Here is a 15,473-nt window from a genome sequence, read left to right as displayed (position 1 = left end):
AGCAACAAGGGAACATATCATTAATCACTCTCTTACACCCTTTACAGCCAAAAGTACAAGAGGCACAACCATATATAATAGTTGTGCATCAACAACTAATAGTTTAAGGCAAGAGCTGCTCTAAACCCAAAGATCCAGCATGCTAAAGTATTTTACGCCAAAAAGGACAGCAGCCTAGAATAGTCCACCTAGAGCCACTCCAAACAACAGTACCACACTAAAGTACTTAACTAGGTAACTATTACAATAGGAGAGGCAATTATTTAAATAAGGCTTGGTTTACTTTTCCAACAGAATAGCCGTCCCCGAGTTACCTCTACTTGTGATAATAGTGGACATGACTGTGGCCAGATTGGGTTGTTTTGAGGATGATCCCGATTACATTAGTAGGACTAGAAGTGAAATTAGGGAATCCATTGAAACTTCAATATACTATAGTTTTGCTCATAACACAAATAACGCTACTCCGGCAACTACATCATCAATTGAGCATTTGGAGAAAGTGAGGCTCTATGGTTTGGAAGAAGCTACTCTCAGACAAAACCCCTGCTGTGCTATTTGTTTGCAGGATTTTACAAAAGGTCCTGAAGTGCTAATTACCTGTTTGCCTTGCAAACACTATTATCATTTAGCTTGTATTATCAAGAGCCTGAAAATCCGTCACACGTGTCCCTTGTGCTGATACCCAATGCTTATAATTGTTGAAGTGTCGGGTAAAACTCGAGAAGTTTTTGTATGTCGCTATATATAGATATGAATCATATGATGCACGTATGTGTTTTTTTTTTATGAGAATGATGCATGTTTGTTTCAATTGCTAATGTGTGAGAGATACATTATTTATTGGAGGATGTTCAACCCTAGCCGTCTTAAAGTTTCCAAGTTATTCAAGATTGATATATATATATATATATATATATATATATGTAGGCATTTATTAATGCTAAATGAACTACTTTTCTAGGTACCATATGTAGCACATTTTATGTGGCAACTGATATGACATATAATGAAATATTTTAATAGATTGAATTTTATGCTACATCAACTACATAAAATAGGATGCAGGTTGTACTTAAAATGATGGTTCATGTAACATTATTCTTAGACGCTTTATGGCTCATATAGGTTTTGAATGGAAACTCTATTTCTTATTTTTCCTTGCCACTTTCTTTAAGTACGAGGCTTAACAGGCAGTACCAATGCTAAACCCTAGCTGCCATGGGGTAGGGCTCCAACATCAGCATCTAGCGCCGATCCTAAGAGGGATTATCCTCCCCGCAATTGGAGGATGTTATGCAGCCTTCCAATATGGACCGGTTTTGACGAACACTAGTATGAAATTGTACAAGTATGGATTTGGATCTATCTTCCACTCTATGGGCATGTCATCGGGCTACAGCGAGTTCTCGAATAGTTTTGTGGAAATAGGTTAGAAGATCCGAATTGCTCTGTACGCCTGAAGGCCCTGAGTGAATTTGGGGCTTTTGATGGCTCATTGGATTCAAGGCGAACATTGCTGATGATTGGTGTCCGATAACTCGGAGAGCGCAGTATAACTTGTGCAGATCGGAGGGGGAGACTGAATTTGCAGAGGGTAATCATGTTGGTCTGGAGGTGGGTGGCGACCGATTCTGGTTGGATGACGACATAAAGGCCTGATGTTCAAAGCAGAGTGCTGAAATGTCTCGTACTTCGATCTGTAGAGGCGGTGGATTGCTCTGTGCTCCTGTTTGGGGGTGCAGCATAAAGAATATTTGAGATAGCGGACTAGGTTGTGATCGCTGGTGATGCAGATGGAGGGCCAAATCAATTAGTGAGGTTTGGGTGCCCAAAACATTTGGGATTGTTTGTTGGTTTATGGCCTAAGTGTAGACCAATCAAATGGGCTCTAGTTTCATGAGATTTCTTATTTGGGATCCCCGAGGAGTATTAATCCAATAACTGCGCATATGTTTATCATAGGTCTGAACGTAGCCGATTTATTATGTGTTTATTTTCATAGTTTATAGGCTCGCTTTTGAATAAGTCAGCACTAGTTGTCTAATAGGTGGTACTAACATGCCACATCCTAGACTTGCCCATATATATGGCAAGGGAATGTATGTATCTGTGTCATTTTGGCTTGAATGAGACTTGATTAATTGTATGATTCAAAAAAAAAAAAAAAATTTGAATGGACGTTTGACAACTTCAATTTCTAATGTACTTAGCCAAATTTAAACTCAATCCAATGTGACTACTTCTAGCATTAAACCTCGAGGAGTGTAACTACATCAAAGAGTCAAAAGAAAAGTCACAATACTCAAATATCTTTTATTTGCTAGGGTTTTTGCCTTGCTATCTTCCTTCCCTCTTTGTCATTGTTTTTACTTAGATTGAAAGGTCTAGATAGAAGCGATATAGAGAGAATTAGGGATAGTGCAGACACGAGATGTATAGTGGTTCACCTTCATGTTGGAAGACTACGTCCATTTGATTATGTTTCACTATGTTTGGGCCTTGAGGCCCTATTAGAGACGATGTTAGGAGGGAGGTACCTTTTATAACTAAGAAGGAACCTCCCTCCTTTTACATGTTTTCCAATGTGAGATGCAAGTATACTATTCAAATGCCATATTGGCAAGACTGGGACGGTGGCCGAGCTAGGGTCGACCCTAGCTACCCTAATTTTTAGGGCTTAGGGTCAGGTCAAGGCTGGTCTAGTCAAAGTTAATAAAATTTAGAACTGAGCCGGGCCGGGTCAGGCCAGGGTTAAATATGCTAGCCCTTACCTGCCCGAAAGTCCCGAGTTGCTAGAATTGAAAGAGCCAAATAGGGCCAAAAATGGCCTTATTTTGTTTAACAAAAAGAAATACATTATTATTATTATTTTTTTCAAAATGTGGCTCAATGGTTATATAGGTAATCCAAGACTAAATTTTTTTTTGTTGATCATATTTAATATATATATATATATATATATATATATATATATAGACACATACAGTCCTTCTTGGCTAAGGATGTCCTTACCCTTAGCTTAAGAACGGATTTCAAGTTTTTGACCACTTTTTTTTATCACATATTCACATCTTAACCGTTCAGTTTTTAGATCCTAATGTATAGATCATCTTTCCAAAATTTCAGCCAAATTGATGATCGTTAAGGCATTCGAACTGCAATTTACAATAATGAACACAAACGGTTCCGGTTCGACAGATTCAGTTCGTTCATTTGTTTAATCGAGTTCGATACCTTAACGGTTATCAATTTGGCTGAAAATTTGTAGAAGTGATCTATAGACTAGGATCTAAAAACTGAACGGTTAAGAACTTAAGATGTGAATATGTGATCGAAAAGTAGTCTAAAACTGAAAATCCGTTCCTAAGGCTAAGGTGAGGATATTTATAAATATTAGTTAAGGTGGTTATATTCAATTAACTATCTCTCTAAATCTCCCAAAATTAATTGTTGTTTAACTAAGAAAATAAAAATTAAAGAAAATAAGCTTATGAAATCAACTACAAAGAAAGAGATAAGTTGTATGTTATAGAAAAAATAGAAACATATTTAAAAAATATAAAATTATTTGAGCTTAATTGGGTAGGCTTAAAAGGCCGACCCTGACTTCATTTGCATGGCCTATATCCTACCATATTTGAGAAAGGGCCGCGGTAGGCGGGCTTAGGGCTAAAGGGCCAAATAATGACCCCGACATGACCATACAACTGGATGGCTTATGAACAACAAATAACATTCTAGCTCCACTACCAACTTATACAGTACCGATCAGACTCTTCTGACCGGCCTCTATCGGATTGACTACCGATCATTCGAAACCGACAAAAGCGACGAGTTTGGTTTTGGACCGAACCCGAAACCCTTTACTACATATGGGCCTTTTTTAATTTACTGCAGATGGGCCTTGATTAATTTAGTGGCCCAACAAATGCTCATTAGAAACAATTTCAAAAAAGAAAAAAGAAAAGAAAAGAAAAGGGTACTTTGCTAATTCTATTCTATATATACATTCTATACACACACACACACTTGCAAATGCATTCTGCAATTCTTCATCCCTCTCTCCCCCACTTTCCCCCTTCTCATTGTCTTTATATCTTTCAGAAGAGAAGAGAAGAAAAGAACCATCTTCTCTATTTCCCATCCATCTAGACATGAGATTCACAAAGTGGATGATATCCTTCAATCAGGGAGGATACCTTACTATTGATCTCATTAGTACAAGGGGGAGAAGATTTCTATCAACTAGACCCAGATGCAGATATCTTTGTTTCATTGATTTTGCACTAACCAATTTAGGGTTGAACATGAGTTTTCATCTCTTATTCTTTCATTTTACTTTTTATCCCTTACACAAAACAACCCATACATTTTGCATCATGTATTGTGCATTATACCAACTTAAAACGGGACGGGCCATTCGCAAAGCTTCAGCGCATCTATATAAACTAAACACACTGGGCTTAGTTAATTTCCCAGAAATCTTGAATCTCGCATTTTCCCCTTGTCATTTCTTCTCTCTCCTTTACAGTCCTCCCTCACTACTCCGATTCGATATTTCTCACCTCACCTGAAAAATCAACAATGTCGAGCCACAACGAGGTTATGATAGAATTAATGCTTTCCTACTTCATCCGCGAAGTTCGCTAAAGTGCGTTTGCGAGATGAGGTCACTGCGGAGAAAAGTTCGCGAAGTAAATTCGCCGTGAATGTTTGCTAAAAGTACGTTCGCGAGATGACGTCACTGTGGGGAAAACTAAGTCGAAGCTCTCTAAGAAGTAGTGTTCGCGAATAATAGTTCGCGGAATAACTAAGTCTGTTCGTGAAGGTTGAGTCTGTTTGCTGTCGTGAAACTTGCTGCGGTGAAAGTCTTAGCTGTGGTGAAAGATATTTTACAGCAATTTGCATTACTGTTTGCTCCACTCAAAATTAATGTATATATTTTGTATCTAAAGTTCTTTTAATCTAGTTTAATATGCTTTTATCTTCAATATTTTATAGGTTAATCTTGTACCCTATATAAGAGAAGAGATAATTGATGTAAAAGCAGAACAAGTTCAGAAACTCAAGTACACAAGTTTGCTAAGTTAAGTTGATCCGTTCATGCTTCATTTTCTACTGTAAATTAATCAAATCAACAAGTTGTGGTTTTGATTGTATTTTCTTCAAATACAAAGTAGAAGCAATCAAAATTTTACATAAACATTCAACAGGTTAGAGTTGTGTCTTTGATATTCAATTTTTTAGGGTTTATGAGTTTTCTACGAGATCCGTGTTGTTCGATTTAGCGTTTAACTGTTCTTCTCGATCTTGCATCTTTCAGGTTATGAACGCTGTATCTGTTTCCGGTTCAACTTCTAACGATGGATCTGGTCCCTCATCAACTACTGCCAAATCTTCTTGTGAAGAAAAAAAGAGGTTAGTGGTTCAATTTTCTTGGGTTCAATTTCTTAGGGTTTATGAGTTTTCTTTGCGTTCTTGCATTTGTACGTGTTGTTCGATTTAGCGTCTAACTGTTCTTCACGATCTTGCATCTTGCAGGTTATGAACGCCGTATCTGTTTCCGGTTCAACTTCTGACGATGGATCTGTTCCCTCATCAACTGCCGCCACATCTTCTTGTGAAAAAAAAAAAAAAGGTTAGTGGTTCAATTTTTTGGGTTCTAATTGCAATTTATGTGTTGATTACATTTTTCTGGCTTGTGACATCAATTGATTTACAGTTAGGAATTCTAGTTGACCATGTTGTTAATTTATTTAGATTTCTATGAATCTAGATTGCGACACATTTAGATTACAGATGACCTCAAGGAACTGCTACCCCCATGTTCATAGGATGTGTTTTGGGTTTCCAAAGATTTGTTTATCATTTGTTCTTTTCCATTCTTCATGTTCTGCTCTCATTGTTTCAGTTTCAGTGATTTTCATATGTATATGTTCTTATTTGATACTTCTTTATTCACTAGTAAGAATGTTCAACTGTTATTGTTGCAGGTCATAGAGGTTTGTTCTCTCCTGTGCAATCTGAAGATAGTACTGGAGAGAATGAGGACTCCCAAGATGATGATGTCTCTGCTGAGGACTCCCAAGATGATGATGTCTCAGCTGAGGACTTTGGTGAAATTCCTGCAAGTATACATGGTGGATGTAGTATAGTAATGGAAGAAAACGGGTTGTCGTTCCCACGAGGATATTAGTTCAATTCACAATATGAAAACCTAATTTAACTAAACTAAAAGAACACACAAAACAAGAAACACAAATCAACTAAGACACACACAATGACTCAAACTAGGACTTATGATTTTCACGGTTTTGAAAGAGTTATGATAATGGAAAAATTACTTGAAAACAGAAACTTAAAAAGTAAATCTAAATAAATTGAAATTGAAAAGAGTCTATAATGATTAAAAGTGTGATGATGCTGAGCCTAGGGTGTCGGAATCAACCACTAGCAATCTTATCTACGTTTTGAACCAACCAATGGATTCTTTCATTTCTTTTAGATAACAATTCCTGTATCTAAGTTCAGGTACGAAACTTAGACCATAGTTTTCCTTAAGTGTATGATTCTCTCCAGGAATGGCAGAGGTTGTATATCCCAACATGCAGTCTATCCAGATACGGCATAAATTTAACATATAGGACTCATTACGTTCTAGAAAACAAGGGAATCATGCAAACCATTACTTCAGGTACAACAATAATGTAATTCACAATTATTTATCTCATAAAGCTAATTTGAATTATATTGTAGGTACGCCTCAAATTCATCTTCTGATAACTAGATGCAAAGCCCTAAAGGTCGTGAATCAATAGAATTTTAACATAAGCAACAATTCAAACAGAGAATAAGAATTTATCAAAAAGAAACTATTAACCCATCAATTGAATATCAAACATGTAAACAATCATGCTAGGGCCTCATCCTAGCCCTAGAAAAGAGGTTTAGAAAAATAAAACTAAATAAAACATAGGAAAAACATAAAAAGAATGGAAAGGGAAAAGAAGGGGAAGATGGGTGAGTCGTCTCCGCTCCTTAGGCGTCTTCAATGTGCTCCCGAGACGACCTCTTCATGTGAAATATCTTTTGTAGAAGGAGGAATACATGTATTCTTGAATCCTCATCTGAATTAACTTCCTTGAAACATTAGGATTGATGATCTTGTGCCATGGAACTTGAGTTCTCCACGAATGTTTGTAAATTCCCGAGCAGGTTTCCTGTCTGACCTATCTTCACTCAAACAATCATAACTTTCTCTAGAAGTATTGAAATCAAGATTTATAAAATTCTACAGAAGGTAGACATCCGTACTTTCCATGCATATAAGGCTCATTGTCTGATTCAATCTGGATGACTCCCAGTAATTCGGCGAAATTAGACATTCTGCACAGGCAGATTCTGGTGACTTAGGATTGCAAAGCATGTTTCAATCATTTTAGCTCATACTGGCTTCTTTTCTTCTCTTTATAGACAAACCTATAGAAACACTAAATTAACATAAATGGCTCAAAATAAGGAGAACTGAACATAAATACTACGATTAAAAGGCATAAAAATATAGGAAAATATGAGCACATCAGACTCCCAAGATGTCATCTTGGGACTGCTGCCTCCATGCTCTGAGGAGGTTTGTTGTAGCGTCGAATCTAAGAATCAGTCCCTTGTTTGGATGTTTAAAAAAATTAATTTTATTCTTCAATTTCAGTTCTATCTTTGCAGGTAAAGCTAAGGGCTTTTGTCAAACATATTCTGACTCTTCTGGTTGATGCACCGGAGCAGGAAGTGGTGAAGTCACAGAAGGGAATGCAAGTCGAAGCCGTTCCTAATGAGGCTTTTTACGCACGAGGGGTCCTTGGAGATCGACCAAGGACATACCCATTGACCAGCTGGGGACTCCTTGATGCTCTCATGTCACAAGTCATCATGCTATGTGGTGTCGCGCAAATTTCGAGATTTCTGGAGAGTGGCCGTTCAACGATCCATTTCCATAGCTAAAAGGTTCAGTTTAGATTTAATGCGTTTCTGCAATGTATATACCATGTTACCTACTTGAATATCAGTCTATATGTACTTAACTATGACAGTTGGCTAATTTGAGTTGTGTTTTTTTTATCATACAACAGGGAATGTGCCAAGGCCTTGGTTGGCTTTCACTTGGAAGGCTGCCGAAAGTGGTCTACTGTTGATTGGAAATACTCAATACCTGAATATGGTGCTGTTACTGGTCTCACTCCTGCCATAAGTTCACTCTTCATCTTGAATGTCCTTTTGCGTAGTGGTTTACTTTTTGTAGACAATACACCCACCTGAATATGTACTGTTGGTGTTTCAATTCTTTGATTGGGCAAGAAGTTTTTGAAAACCCTATATTCTATAGTAGTTAGTCTCTTATAGTGTCTATATTGAAACTCCATATTGCTGTACTCTTCTGGAAAGTGAGAGTATGCACTGTTTTGCTGTATAGTGTTTTGGGTGTACAAGAAGATTGGTTTGGAAACTGATAGCATGTACTTGTTTGCTGTCTAGCCTCATTCATCAGTGATATAGATTCTTACATATCAATATAGATTGTGCATCTCTACTTGTCTCTTTTGGTGATACATTGGTTTCTGTATCATGAGTGGTGTGTGCAAGCCTTCTAATCCTTACTGAATTTTGTTTACTAGCTTACTCAACATTATTTACTTGGGAGCTAGTACCAAATCTAACCAGGTAGGGACAATTGAATCTAAAGCAGATTTTATTTTCTCCTGAAGTAGATTTTATTTTCTATGCCTTTGAGACCTTACAACTGTACCCTCCATTTTAATTAAACACATGCGTCGCTTGCTTTTCTTGGAAACCTCCGCATAGATCGATGAGCAAAATTTTGAAATGTTCGAGACCACCCAACACATAATAAGTACCCTTCTCAACACCAAGGGAAGAATAAAACTCAAACTTGATTTTTTTTTTGAATGAGAGAGGAAAATTCCCCCCAAATTTATTAATAAAAGAAGAAAGAAGAAAGACTAACTAGATAGGGGGGGGGGGACATGAACCTAACCCCTAAAGTTGAAAGACATCTGACCAAACAACCAAGCAAAAAACTACCGAAAGTTAAAATTAGGAAGCTCCATAAAATCTCTATTGCAAAAAGAAGCAACAAAATCTGGGGGCGAGTCCCACCAAACCATAGTATCTGAAGTGAGACCAAAGTTTGCAAGAGCATCTGCAACTTGATTCCCTTCCCGAAATATATGAGAATAAAACTCAAACTTGATTAGATTTGCTTTCAGAAACCAAATCGTTGCTGTGTTCTTTGAGCCATCATGCATGAGTGACACTTGTACTCTCTGGCTTGTATACATAAAACCAATTGCTTTCAGGTGATATCATCCCCAAGCAATCAGATTTCTGGGACCATTTTATGTTGAGAGTTACTCAGAGCACATTCTAGCAAACAAAGATGAGCGGTGATTAAACTTTGTTTGCATCTCTATTTCAGAGTTGAGCGGTGATTAGACTTTGTTTGTTCCTTGCCCTTCCTGTTCATCAGCCATGAACTGGAAACTTTATCTTTCTGTGGACGATTCTCAAGGTGGAGGTTTGTTTGTAAAACAGTGAGCCAGGGTTATAATTACTGTTGATTTACAAGTGATACCATTGAATGCAGCTATCATTTCCTTGTTTACCAAGGTTGGAGCCACGAATAGCAATACCACTGAGGAGCTAATTTTCAGTATTGGAGTCGAGCAGGTAATTTTTTTTTATTATGCAACACTTTTTGTTACTACTATACCTGTGACATGGCATGGTTTCTGATGTTAAAGTATTTTCCAGGTTTTGAATTTGCTTGTGAGATCATTTGTATCAAAAATGCCTTTCACTGAAATTCCGCTGAAGCCTAAATCTGTACTAAATTAGATGGTGTGAATTTCAGTCAGGAAAATGTATTGAATCTCAAATGTTGGGGGCCTCGATAAATGAGGAAAAGAGAAACGGTCTCTGTCAAGCTCATAGTGAGTAAATCAATGAATGTGGTTTGCTATGCAGAAGTGAGCGCGAGAGGATTTTGTTACTTGACTCTTCTCCACTTGGGTTTATATTAAAGCAGATGCTGGATTCCCCTTGGAAAGGATGCGTTGATCAGTTGTGCAAGGGTGTCCTGGATTTAATGAGCAAACTTGCTGTGCAATCCCAAACTTGTTCCTGCTTTCAGCTATGAGAACAATCTTTTAGGAATTGAGGAGGCCGTGTGCTCTAGGTTTTCTGATCGTATGTTGAATGCTGATAGATCCACTATCCCGTCCAACCTGCCCTTGGAGGCACTTGAAGTTAGATTTTTGGTTTCAGATCCCATGTTGATGAAGATAGTTGGGGGAATTTTAAAAGAATGAGCAATTTTTTAGTATCTGACAATTTGGATGTAAGGCCCATATATCCAATCTTGCGACTGTCTGTTCTTACTGATATGAAGGTACATGGATTCCAGGACTAGCTAGGAATGTTGACTACCCGCAGTGGAAAATGGTGTTTTTTTTTTTTTTTTGCCCCCTACTTCACCAAAAATCAGTAAAGCATAGCTCTTCTTTTAATTTTTTTTCTTTTGTAAAACTACTTTGACCCTGCATTTTGTGGGTGATGTGTGCTGTAAGAATGATCCTTATAAAGTTCGGTTTCGGAAATATTTATTGGAAATGCACACTTTGGAATCACGGTTGTGGTGTATGCAGTTCAAATGTGTATTCTACAGTCTACTAATCCTTAAATAACCTTGTTTACTTGGTAATATTTGACCAAGGATTCGGCTGTTATATATGTTTGATTTACTTTAACCACCTAGCTAGTACCAAATTTTGACCGGGCAGTCGACTCAATTTAACCTTTGTTGATCGAACACTTGAATGTCCAGTATTTTCTGTTGAATTTGATTTTTCTTTTCTATGTCTTTGGCAGTTTGGCCTTTCATCACTATCCATTTTAATTATATACAATGCGTGCGAGGTGGTTAGTTTTTCCCAGCAATTAGACGCTGCAATCTCTCTTGGAAACCTAAGAAGACACCCACGTTCCCAACCGAATTCATAATCTTGCATAAATAGATGAGCTGACTTTTGAAACTTTCGAGAACACCCCCAAATTTAAACAAACCAGATGGTCGAACACAAAAGTGGGCATCTAATCAAAAAGTGAAGGAAGAAAAAAAAAATTCACTTGAAAAGATTTACTTTTAGAAACCAAATCTTTGCTGTGTTCTTCACTTCTTTGTGCCCCCATGCATGAGTGACACTTCATACTCTCTGGCTCGTATAGATACAACCAATCAGATTTCCGGATCATTGTATGTTCCTTACTATAAATTAAGTGATTCATAGCACATTGCAGCAAAAAACTATGGTAACATTGTTTTAGGAACTTACCAAGAGGTAATGTCTTGTTTTTTTGTTTGTTATGAATTTCAATATTGGAGTTTCTGCATTGGTAACATTGCAAGTTGCTCATATCAACATAAATGGCTCATTCTTGATCCAAGCGTTTACTTTTATTTCTATTTGTTTACGGAATTTGCAGTAACTAAACAAAATTACTTTCTTCTGCTGCTTATAGTGTAGTCCTTTTGAAATTTTGATAAAGCTAAAATGGTGGTCAGCAAATCAAGGAAGATGGTTTGTTTTGCAGAAGCAGGGGAAGATTTTGTTGATTTACCCTTCAGTTTCCTGACTCTTCATGATACTCGGATTCATATTAAAACATATGCGATTTTTCATGGAAAGATGTATGTTGTAGGGTGTCCATGAATATATTGATGATGAGCAATACTAGAAGTCAAATGACCACATTAAATTCTACTGAGTCCCAAATTTTGTCCTGCATGGCTTTCCTACAAGAACCATATTTCGGGAATTAAGGAGGGCTCCGAGGCCTTATGCTTATTGTCGTCCTAATGGTGTAGAGGAGATGCTGCTTACTGATAAAACCCTCATCCCTTCTAAGGTGATGTACACATGCCATCTCAAATTGGTGAATGATAGAAGTTCTCACAGTAACCAAAAAGCTGATTATAAGGCCTATATCTCCTGTTATTAGCTTGTCGTGGGTTTTGCGTCTACTAGTGGCATCTATTGCTGGTGATTCTGCTTTAACTGATGTTTTTATAAGGCAGCCTAAGAAAGAACAGTAAAGAGATTTTCATTATCTGATTACACAAGGATGATGCTTAGGTTTCTACAGACCGGAATCTCCGAGATGAATATGTAGTGTGCTTTGCATTTTCTTATGTTCTTGAGCTATGGCCTCCATTGAAAGTTGCCTTTGGTTTACTTGTAGCCTAAGCCTAGTGCTGCATTTAGGCTAGTGTGGAGGAGGAACAGGTTTGTCAATATGCTAAATTTGTAATGCACGCTTTATATAGCTTGCCAAGTTTACATCTGCATTAATCTTCATTAATATCACAACAAATTGTACAATTTGTGTCTCTCTTAAGTAGTCAACCTCACTTTCCGGGAACAAAGTTTGTTGCATATGACCAAGCATTGTTGTTAACAGGGTCAGCCAAGTGGTCAGCGAGGTTTTCGATTGGTCCCTTTCCGGTGACAATGGCTTGCACGAAAAATCCGAACATGGAAAACATGGCTAATCTCCCATTCTTTAGCTCCTTCACCTTGAGTTCTGCAAATGCCTCTGGATCTTCAGCAAGTCCTAATGGATCAAAGCTCCCACCAGGGTACAATGGGTCTACCACCTCACCAAGAGGCCCACCGGCAATTCTATAGCCTTCAACCGCACCCATCAAGATGACCTGCGTGGCCCAAATTGCCAAAATGCTTTGGGCATGGACTAAGCTCGGGTTTCCCAAGTAATCTAACCCACCCTCGCTAAATATCTGGGCTCCAGCCTTGAACCAAACAGCTTCACCGAACTTGACTCCATTGCGGGCTAGGAGATGCTGATAGCCCAGCAGTGTCCCAACCGTAGTCCCCGGGAAACTCTCCTGTGAGGTAAGATGGAGCCTCACCGGAGAATGGGCCCAAGTACTTAACACGGTCCGCACCATACCAAGGGCTGCCAGAGGACACATTTTTCGACTTGGCTGCAGTTTTGCGCATGGTGACTCGGCCCTCACCAAGGAGATTAGATGTGGAGGGACTGAGCTTCACAGCTTGGCCAGCTAGAGAAGGGGAGGAGAGAGCCATTACTGAAGAAGCCATTTGAGAGAAAATGAAACTGTAGTGAGTGTTTTTATCTGATAGACAAGTGCTGAAGGCTTCTTGTTTGTGTTTAGGAAAATGTTGGTGGGTATATATAGAGGTTTGGTAAAGGGGTCATTATCTTTCTCAGATCTTCATCTATTTTCTCATTGGAGAAAATGAAGTTTAAAGATTTTCTCAATGGATCTCCTTCCTTAATCTCATCATATCCATGCCAGTTGGCTTCGCAGATTCACTAGATAATGAGTTTTGGGTTTTCTATGCTTTCATTTCCAGCCAGTAGTACTCTGTGCAATATGAGAGGACTGACTTGCTTCATTTCCAGTTGGCTTCATATGCTCCACTAGTCTCCCTTCAATGACAGGAAAGAGAAAAGGGAGAGAAAAATATAAATCAATTGTTGAATCATCTTGAATATTTTATTTGCCCTTATATCTTAGCCAATAGATTTTGGATTTGGTTGAGAATTTGGAAAAAAAAAAAACTAGGATATGCTGCTGTTCCAACAAAGAGCCGGGTGAGTTCTATATCTGCAGCCTAAATTCTATGGCCCAATTACAACTTTTGGTACCCTGTAGTTTGGACTTTGGGCCAAGCTTTTGAACCCAGTTCATTACCTGTTTCGATTATCTACTGCGTACTAACTACTTCATTACTCTCCCTTAAGTACCTAACCCAAACAATAACCAGAGTCCTAGGTTTTCACAGAAATCAGAATCTACAATGCCGCTCGTTTCTTGTTCGTTAAGTAGTTGTTTTTTTTTTTTCCAGACCAAAAAAAAAAAGAGTAGCTTTTTTGTAGACCCAGAAAGAAAAGCCACTTCTTCCCTTTTGAAAAGCTCAAAAAGCTACCCCATGACATAGACGGACCTTTCCGGACTCATGGTCTTGTTCTTCTTCAACTTGTTTTGCTATCAGCTGAACCTCTAATCATTTCTTGGGAAATTTCATCCAAAAAAAGGTTAGATCTTCACATTCCACTTTTTCTTTTTTTGAAATGTCACTGTGATTTAAATTACTAGTTATACCTGGAGTTAAATTGTTACTCATTAGGTGATCTAGAAACCATATTGTTTAGTTTTCTCATGGCTTATCAACAGAAGGAGAATATGGAAAAGGAGCGCTACCACTTGGTAATGCAGCTATCTATACTTTATTTATCATTGGACAAAAATTCATGTGTAGCTTCATGATCAGATTCTCCTGAGCGTGTAACTATACCTGAATTTCCTGGCGAAATGAAATTTTTATTTATTGGCATAGCATTTGATTCTCAAACCCCTTGAGCTAGAATAAGGTTAGAAAAGAGTGGTCATGGTAGCTGAAAAGCAATACTAGTTTGTATGTTCATACTGAAATTGCAGGTATTAATCTCCAGTTCTCCACAATGATTCAGGATCACAGTGTCATATCAAGCAAGCTCCGCCTATTTTATGAACACTTAATTCTGCATACTCTATCGCTCTTTGGTTTTGTGTTTAAGTAGGGCGGAATTTAACATCCGAGTGGAGTTAAGAGGCTTTAGTTAACAGAAGTTTCCATTCGACCATTATATTGTCCAGTTTGCATGCTGAATTTGCACAAATAATAGCAGATAACAAAGGCCGAACATGGCTAATAAATCCATGAATAGTATTAGCTTCAAGGTTTCAACTTTCTTACTGGAGGGGTTAGGTTCATGTCCCCCCCTATCTAGTTAGTCTTTCTTCTTTCTTCTTTTATTAATAAATTTGGGGGTAATTTTCCTCTCTCATTCGACAAAAAAAAAAAAAGGCGTTGGTGGACAAGGGGAACAACAAAGTTATCTTCATAGAAACTGATAATGATTTTGTTGATGTACAAGGGGAGCAATAAAGTTTCCTGACCGTTCCACTCGGGTTATTTTAATCGAGAATAGCTCGTCCTCTTTGAAAGGAAGCATTGAGAAGCTATACAAGAGTGTTCAAGATTTTGTTCATGGTTGATTATACACAAGAGAGTTGAATCTTGCGATTCATCACAAATCTCACAAGGCATCAATAGGATAAATAAATTGGGTACGAGAGGGGTTGAAAACGAAGGTAGTATGTATGGTTTCCAATTCACTGTATAATTAATCATATGATCTTCTCAAAAAAAAAAAAAAATCATATGATTCCATATGGATATTCCAATTAATCGTAGTTCTATTTGCATATTCCAATTAATCGTAGTTCTATATGCATATTCCGAGCTTTTATGATTTTCCTGGTTTATTTCTTTTACAATTACAATTAGCCAGACGGGTAGGGTTATGGT

At 37.8% G+C, this 15,473-nt stretch overlaps 1 pseudogene; it reads right to left on the bottom strand.

Annotated features, from left to right (window-relative positions):
* Positions 1–12,376: 12,376 nt before the first annotated feature.
* LOC112166441 lies at positions 12,377–13,242 on the bottom strand (annotated as a pseudogene).
* Positions 13,243–15,473: the final 2,231 nt, after the last annotated feature.

The sequence above is a fragment of the Rosa chinensis genome, chromosome 5 (assembly GCF_002994745.2).
Source record: "Rosa chinensis cultivar Old Blush chromosome 5, RchiOBHm-V2, whole genome shotgun sequence".
NCBI lineage: Eukaryota > Viridiplantae > Streptophyta > Magnoliopsida > Rosales > Rosaceae > Rosa > Rosa chinensis.
This window is presented reverse-complemented; position numbering and strand designations above follow the sequence as displayed.